Source organism: Bison bison, unplaced genomic scaffold (assembly GCF_000754665.1).
Source record: "Bison bison bison isolate TAMUID 2011002044 unplaced genomic scaffold, Bison_UMD1.0 scf7180017864464, whole genome shotgun sequence".
Lineage (NCBI taxonomy): Eukaryota > Metazoa > Chordata > Mammalia > Artiodactyla > Bovidae > Bison > Bison bison.
This window is the reverse complement of record NW_011495025.1, coordinates 6,150,663-6,159,213: the sequence shown is the minus strand read 5'-3', so window position 1 is coordinate 6,159,213 and position 8,551 is coordinate 6,150,663. Positions and strand designations below refer to the sequence as shown.

General features: G+C 39.2%; 1 protein-coding gene across 10 annotated transcripts in view; it reads right to left on the bottom strand.

Moving 5' to 3' along the window:
• The window catches only part of ABCG2 (ATP-binding cassette, sub-family G (WHITE), member 2 (Junior blood group)), a 128,901-nt gene that overhangs the window by 63,262 nt on the left and 57,088 nt on the right, over positions 1–8,551 (bottom strand). Inside the window, exon 1 of one of the 10 annotated variants that reach the window (XM_010860182.1) lies at positions 8,265–8,484. The exons of the other annotated variants lie outside the window; for them this stretch is intronic. The gene's annotated coding sequence lies outside the window, so the exon portion shown is untranslated. Of the gene's footprint in view, positions 1–8,264; positions 8,485–8,551 lie in introns of those variants that run through there. 10 annotated transcript variants of the gene reach the window in all.

Below are 8,551 nucleotides of genomic sequence, written 5' to 3'. Positions count from 1 at the left end.
TGATGCTGGGAGGGATTGGGGGCAGGAGGAGAAGGGGACGACAGAGGATGAGATGGCTGGATGGCATGACTGACTCGATGGACATGAGTCTGAGTGAACTCCGGGAGTTGGTGATGGACAGGGAGGCCTGGCGTGCTGCGATTCATGGGGTCACAAAGAGTCAGACACGACTGAGCGACCGAATTGAACTGAACTGAATCAGTTTTAAAGTTTAAATTTGTTGGTTTAATGAATACAGACCATTCTTACTTTTATTGCACCTAGGTTTACCAAAAGTTAAATAGGTCATACTATCTCTGTTATAAAATTTTCAAAAAAAAAAATCTTGAAATGATGGCTTATTTTGTGTAATGTCTCATTAGTTTTCATGGTAATCTAAACATAACTATAATTCAACAGATATAAACAGAGTAACAATTTTGAGGTAAATTCTTTAAGAATAATTATGTCTTACGGTTTGTCTACTTAAAAATAATTTCTCCAGATTTTAGATGACTTAATATTTATAGTTTTGCTAAATTAAATTAAATGATGGAAATTATGAAATATCTGCTGCTGCTGCTGCTAAGTTGCTTCAATCGTGTCCGACTGTGTGACCCCACAGACAGCAGCCCACCAGGCTCCTCCATCCCTGGGATTCTCCAGGCAAGAACACTGGAGTGGGTTGCCATTTCCTTCTCCAGTGCATGCATGCATGCTAAGTTGCTTCAGTTGTGTCCGACTCTGTGCAACCTCATGGACAGCAGCCCACCAGGCTCCTCTGTCCATGGGATTCTCTAAGCAAGAATACTGGAGTGGGTTGCCATGTTCTTTTCCGTTTAAATATCTAGATCATTCCCAAATAAAATAAGATACTGAAACATTAATTACTCAACATAGGCTGTCTTTTTACAGAGAAGATATTTAGGTCTACTAATAAAAATATCACATTGAAAAATTTTCATTAAAAAACCACACATTTTTTAGAAATCATAAACAGTATTTGTGATTTTGACAATCTACAGAATAATAATTGAAAAACAGTTTATAATTGCATACTTCTTAGTTTTCACTAGAAATTGAGGTTTTTAAAAAGTTAGAATTCTGGTTAATGTATGTAATTGAGACAACTAAAATTGGTAAGGAAAACATCTTGCATGAAAGGAAAAAAGGTATAAGAAATGAAAATACAATTTGTTGAGGGAAAAGAAAGTAATTTTATCCTAGAGAGAGAGAAAGGAAAAGCATAGGACAAAACCTATCAGTAAAAAGAAAGTTAAAGAAGGTTTGTGGAAATGGAACTCTTAGAAAAGACTTCTGTACGTGGTCCGGACTGTCTTAGATTAAAATAAAGTTTAACTGAGTAAATTTCAATGTTAAAAGTAAACTGGCATGATTAACATAAATTAGATATGAAATTAAACTGAATCTTTTTAACCAGTGAACCAATAAACACACACTAAATTATACCTAAAATATAGAAAAAGGGTCCAAATTTTCTGGATATTAAAGGGTCCTCTGAGCCCACTAAGAGTCAAGAGAAATGAAAATCTTGCCTAAAACCTTTCTTTTCAGAATGAGAAAGTAGGCTCAAAGACTTACCCAGAAGTCTTTGTTGTGTGGGGAAGTGGAGGCCAGGATCTCACAATTCATTTAAAGACATTTTGCATTTCTGAAAGATATGATCTATGCATATCTCCCCTTCACATACATTCAGTAAGTAACAAGCTAATTTCTTATCAGAGCCTGAGTAAATAAAAATTAATGTGTTTATTCTATTTGTTTTATAAACACTTACAGGTCTTCATTTGAGAAAAACTGGGAACTTTTAAAATTCTAGCCCTTCCAATTGTATTTCTTTCCCATAAGAGACTGAATGCAAATTGGCAACTATGGTCTCTAGAGTCTTTGAAATTTAAGGCATTACTCCTCCTGTAGAGATGCATTTGCTAGGTCACAAATCTATGAAACTTAAAAAGTTCAAAGCAACTTCAGTAACACACCTAGTACCCAGATCTTGGTTTCTGATAATAACAGCCTCCAAAACAAGGAACCAGAGTGCCTTGGAAAAATGGTTGATGCAAGGGTCGGGGCATGGAAAATAGAAAAATCAGCCTGGAGCATTTCATGATACCAGAAAGCAAGGAAATGCTTTTTCAAAAGGGAGGATGGGGAGGTGGTACATCAAAAGGGCACAGGGGCCAACCTGAAAGAAGAGCTCCCAGTGGCCAATGGTGGAACCATTTGATCAGCAATTAAATAATGACTGTATTCAATTATAACCTATACAATAAAATAAATATCCATGAGTCTATATTCATACAGTTGAATAAAAAAATGAAGGAACAGCTCTTCCTTATAAAATTCTCATTAATAAAGAGAAGTAATGAGAAACAATCTTTAAATCACTGTTAGAACAACACAGTACCATGTGCATCCAGTTCCACCAATGGACTAAAACTAGTGAATAAGGACTTAAGGAGAAACAGGACATTTGCAAGGCCCAAGTTTCTCTCCCATGATATATATTAAATACAAAGGGAAAAAATGATAACCATCAGGGACCTGACAAACGGCTCTTAACCAAAGTTTACATCAGTTTACATCAGTAATAAGACATCATGTACCCCTGATATGATGCACTGGGATTACTTCTAGTGAAAGTGAAGTTGCTCAGTCCTGTCTGACTCTTTGCCACCCCATGGACAGTAGCCTGCCAGGCTTCTCCATCCATGGGATTTTCCAGGCAAGAATACTGGAGTGGGTTGCCATTTCCTTCTCCAATTTCTTCCTAAAATGCATAACTTCAATCTAATCATGAGAAAATATCCAGTATTAATTGCAAGACATTCTACAAAATAACTGAACAGTATTCATTATAAGTGTCAAGGTCAGGAAAAACAATAGAAGGTTGAAGAGCTGTCATAGTTTGAAGGAAATTAAGGACATACAAAAATCAAATGCAATGTGAGCTCTGAGGCTGGATCCTGAATAGAAAAAAAGATAGTGGAAAGCTGATGAAATCCAAATAAGTTTATAGTTTAGTTTTAACAGTGGTACTATAGTTACATAAGATGTTATAGGAACTCTCTGTACCATTTTCTACAACATTTAAGTAAGTCTAAAAATGATTTCAAAATTAAAAATTAAAAAAAAATAACCCCAATATTTTTCAATGTTTATAATGCTAGTGTAATATTAGACTTAAACTGCCATCTTTGTTCTTTAAAACTTCCTTATCAAGACCAATGCAACCCAGCCACAGCTGTATATATTTGGAAAAGCATTGTTTTATAATGACTAATGCACCAAAGATCTCTTTTTCTAGTTTCTCATATTATAGAGGGAGAGAATAGCAATTTTATTTTTGTTGAAAAATTTAAACCACTTGAATTTACTTCTGGGTAAGGAGTACTTCTAGGAGGCTAGATAGAACATATCTCACTGGGGGAGAGGGCAGGTTTATATCTAAGTATGAAATCAGAACACAAGGAATAGCTTGTAGCTCGAGGAAAGAGCTAATCAGCACATACACTGTAGCAATGTAATGAGTCACCTGGCCCTAGGTTGCTAGTAATAGCTGGGTATAAAACAACATTGCACATGTCAAATGGATTATACTCATAGCTTAGATTCCAGAGGAAGCAGTGAATGGTCTGGCATGATAATAACAGTACTATTAGATTGAAGAGATAACTGAAATGATACTATTGGGTTTTAACTACAGTTAGCCTACTACTTTAGGTTTCTGAAGTACATATGTTTACTTGGGGTAACTATTAGTATCATATGAGATATTCTAGAAAGACATATAACAGTCTCCCTATGTTATGAAAAGGAGAAATGGATCAGAAAGATTCTAAATCAAAGTAGATGGTTTGCAGAATCCTTTATTGTAGGATCAGGTAAGAATACTAAGAATTCTCAGCATACCTAACACTACTATTCTGGCAATTTCTACTAACTCATATTCTACTTCTGGACTCCTTAAATAAAATCAGACCTCTCTTGCTCAAATTCCTATATTCTTTAGTCCCACGAAGAAACTGGTCGACAAAGATGAAGAGATTTCATGGCACAGTGACTAGACCCAAGTTAGGTAGGTCTGGGCCTCCCTGCTCTCACAGGCTCTTTTCACTGTCCCTGCATGCCTTTACAATGAACTGAGCTGCTCTGTGAACATGGAAAGAAAATGTGAAACAAATGACCAGGCTGTTTAAAAAAAAAAAAGAAGAAAGGGTTGGTGATCTTTAATAAAGTACTTTGTCCCAGCAATAAATAACCCTGTACAATTCTCTGCCTCCTCCTCTGTAAGTACGAAACTCCAATACTTCCCTGAAAGGCTTGGTGTGACCAAAAAATGAGAATAAATATAAAAACCACCTGCAGACAGCAAGCATTCACCAGTTAATGGCCATTTCCGTTTATTAATTCTGAAGACCTGCTCATCTTATCTTTGTTGTTGCTGTTCAGTCACAGTCATGTCCAAGTCTTTGTGACCCCACGGGCTGCAACCCACCAGGCTTCCTGGTCCTTCACTGTCTCCAAGAACTTGCTCAAACTCACATTCACTGAATCGATGATGCCATCCAGCCATCTCATCTGTCACCCCCTTCTCCTCCTGCCCTCAATCTTTCCCAGCATCAGGGTCTTTTCCAATGAGTTCGTTCTTCACATCAGGTGGCCAAAGTACTGGAGAAAAATGTGGATGGAAAATATAGCTACTGCTTCAGCTTCTCAAAATTTTTTTAATTTCAATTCTGTTCAGTTGCTCAGTCATGTCTGACTCTTTGTGATCCAATGGACTTTAGCACATCAGTCTTCCTTGTCCATCACCAACTCCCAGAGCTTGCTCAAACTCTTGTCCATCGAGATGGTGATGCCAGGCAACCATCTAATCCTCTGTCGTCCCCTTCTCCTGCTGCCTTCAATCTTTCCCAGCATCAGGGTTTTTTCCAGTGAGTCGGTTCTTCACATCAGGTGGCCAAAGAATTGGAACTTCAGCTTCGGCATCAGTCCTTCCAATGAACATGCAGGGTTGATTTCCTTTAGGATTGACTGGTTTGATCTCCTTGCAGTCCAAGGGACTCTCAAGAGTCTTCTCAAAACACCACAGTTTGAAAGCATCAATTCTTCAGCGCTCATCCTTCTTTATGGTCCAACTCTCATATGGCATTTCAAAATAATATGGGATGGTGGAGGAAAAGTTGTAAAATGAAATACTTTATTTTCCCTTTCTAAGGATCCTGTGGTCCCTGTACCTTTTGCATCCCTTCTTTTCACTCCTCTAGGGTGAAGTCCAGGGCTTCCCTGGTGGCTCAGAGGTTAAAGCGTCTGCCTGGAATGCGGGAGACCCGGGTTCAATCCCTGGGTTGGGAAGATCCCCTGGAGAAGGAAATGGCAACCCACTCCAGTACTCTTGCCTGGAGAATCCCATGGAGGGAGGAACCTGATAGGCTACAGTCCGTGGGGTCACAAAGAGTCAGACACAACTGAGTGACTTCACTTCACTTCACTTCACTTCAGGGTGAAGTCAGGGTGTGGTCAGCGTAGAACTGCCCATGCAGCAGGACCAGAAGAGAAGAGACAGGTCTCCTGTGCAAAACATCTGAAGTTTGGGTACCCCTCAGGCAATCTTTCCTTTTTCCTTGTAAGACACTCAGCTCAAGTGTTTTCAGAGGGAGCTAACAGGGCTTGCTGCTTTCTAGAGACTTTCCTTTTTATGCTTCCAGGTAAGAACTTAAATCCTGTTAAATGACAGAGAACTACCTACTGCTACCTCCATCTAAGCAGTAATTCCCAGCCAACCATTGCTCTAAAGAGTAACAGGTCTTTTCAGCTGCAAAGGGACTGAGCTAGTAATCAGCATTTTCAATGGAGTTTTAAGATTTCATTCTACCCTTCTTGCCAAAAACAAAACTTCTTCACTGGAATTGGGATGTGGGCAGCACTTCTGCTTCACCCACACCCACCCACCTCATTTTAAACAACAGACCACCACTAACTTTCATTGTTACGATTCTCTGAATATTTTACTTATTTCTATAAACAAGCTAAGTATGTGGCTCAAAAATTAGATGTCCACTTTCTAATGGTCTCCTTGTGAAGCAGAACACTGGTTTCCAAAAAACTACAGAGATTAAGGGATTATGGTGAGAAGGAGGAGTGAGTGTTAACTGGTTTTTAGGGGCGAGAATGATGAAAATGTGAAGACTGCAGAGACTGTACACTTTAAATAGGCATGAACTGTATGATATGTGAATTAGATCTCATAAACTAATGTTGGGGGGGAAAAAAAAACTATAAAGCCAAATTCATCTAGATACTCCATCATTATTGGTTCACATTCTGAACTCAGAACTGATTTTTTAAAAGGATAAACTTTAGCTTACTGTAGACCTATACGGGCTTCCCTGGTAGCTCAGCTGGTAAAGAATCCACCTGCAATGCAGGAGACCCTGGTTGATTCCTGGGTCGGAATAGGGTTCCCAGAGAAGGGATAGGTTACCCACTCCGGTATTCTTGGGCTTCTCTGGTGGTTCAGACGGTAAAGAATCCAACTGCAAAGAGGGAGACATTGGTTTGATCCTGGGTTGGGAAGACCCCCTGGAGGAGGGCATGGAAACCCACTCAGGTATTCTTGCCTGAAGAATCTCCAAGGACAGAAGAGCCTGGCAGCCTACAGTCCATGAGGTCGCAAAGAGTCAGACACGACTGAGCAACTAAGCACGGCATAGCACAGACCTATATACCCTGTATCAAGGATGATCATTCAGGTTCTTTAAGTTTTACTAAAAGAGCCTCAACCTTAACCTCTAACCCCAGTAAGCAACATAGAATAAAACTTCTCACTTGATATAACCTTCAACTGACACCAAACTTCTGTCAGAAATGCCTGAGAGAAACAGTATCTGAAAACATGAGGTCTACCTACCCCTCTATAAAATCCAGATTTATTCCCAAACTATCAAACCACAGCATGTGGGACCATAGAGGCTTAGCATCCTACAAGTGTTTCTCATAATACTTATGGTAAGGAGAATGACAACTACAGCAATCGGTCCTAGAAAATGCACGACCGCATGTACTATGGGTGGGCATCCAGGAGACTCTTCCACCACTATACTTCAGTCTCATCTGCAGCCTTCTGTGATATTAGACATTTCTCTCAGAAGTAGGTGCCAGGAAAAGCTTCTCTAAGGAGCTCATGTATATTTCCTGCCTTTGTCCTCACTGAATTGTGTGACTGATTGGTCCATTTTTATTCTAGCTTCCAAGATATAACTTTAATTTGCTGTCCACATACATTCAAATGTACTCCCCCACAGTGACTCTTTTCTTGGTGCATTTCTCTTTCCATTTGTAATACTTAGGCTTGCCTCAAAAGCTCATGAACACTTAACACAACTAAATGTAGAAATTGATTTTGGTAAGTGTATTTTAATATCATTTTGATGCAACAGCACCTCAGGGGGCTCTAGCTAAATGTTCAGGGTCCAGAACAAAGATGACCAATGAACATTTGTTACTATAAATCTTTTTTTTTTTCCTGAAAGTGGAATGAGCTTTTATATTTCTACCACTGAGTGAGAAAATGAAACAAAGCAACATTATGGGTATTTTTTTAACTGTTTGCTAGATTTACAATCTAACTTTTTTGGTTATGTATTTTTCTGTATTCTAACTTTAGTAGCATTTTTAACAAGTATTTTTAATAAGCTGGTTAATTTTTTGAAGTTAATCATTGAGTCAACTATCCACAGAAAAATTACAAAAGGCAGCTCAATAATGCTTTAGCACACCAACCAAAGTTGTGGACAAACTTTATGTCCCAGGGAGAAGAAATGGGCATAGAATATATCGGTTAATCCCTTTAAATGTACCAATATTAACAAGTTTCTCTGCTACCTCCATACTCAATAACTTTTTATCTATCCAATATCATACATTTGGGGAAAGGGAAGAGTTTTACCAACCGGCTAAAACACACTGCTGCTGCTGCTGCTAAGTCGCTTCAGTCGTGTCCGACTCTGTGTGACCCCATGCTACCAGACACGAAATCGGTTGCACCAACGAGCTGTTTTCTGGAGGCGGGGTGGAGGTCCAAATTTAGGGGAGTCTAAATTTTCAGTCTGTTTCATACTCACTTTCAAATAAAACTGAGAGGGAATAATTAAAACCTAGTCATTTCAATTGTACAGTTTTCTATTGCCTACCAAATGCACACACAATAGCCACGGACCTTTTATGCCACATATTCCAAACGGTTTTCACAATTTACTCACAGTTAGCGGTTCAGTTTTAACCGAGGGCTTCAATCTCAGGAGCTGTTGTGCTCAGAGGCAGAGCACTAACAATCATTTATATAAAACGCTGAGTCAGCTGGACCTTCCAAATATACCCTACGGAAGCATCTCCTACTTAACAATGACATCAGGCATCCGTACAGTGCTTCCTAAATGGTGAAAAGCTTTTACAAAAACTCTCTGGCTCCTTTCCTCCTTCCAGCGTCTCCCCAGTCCCTATCAGACCGCCGGAAACTCCCTCTAGCGTCTCGCTCGCTCGGGATTCG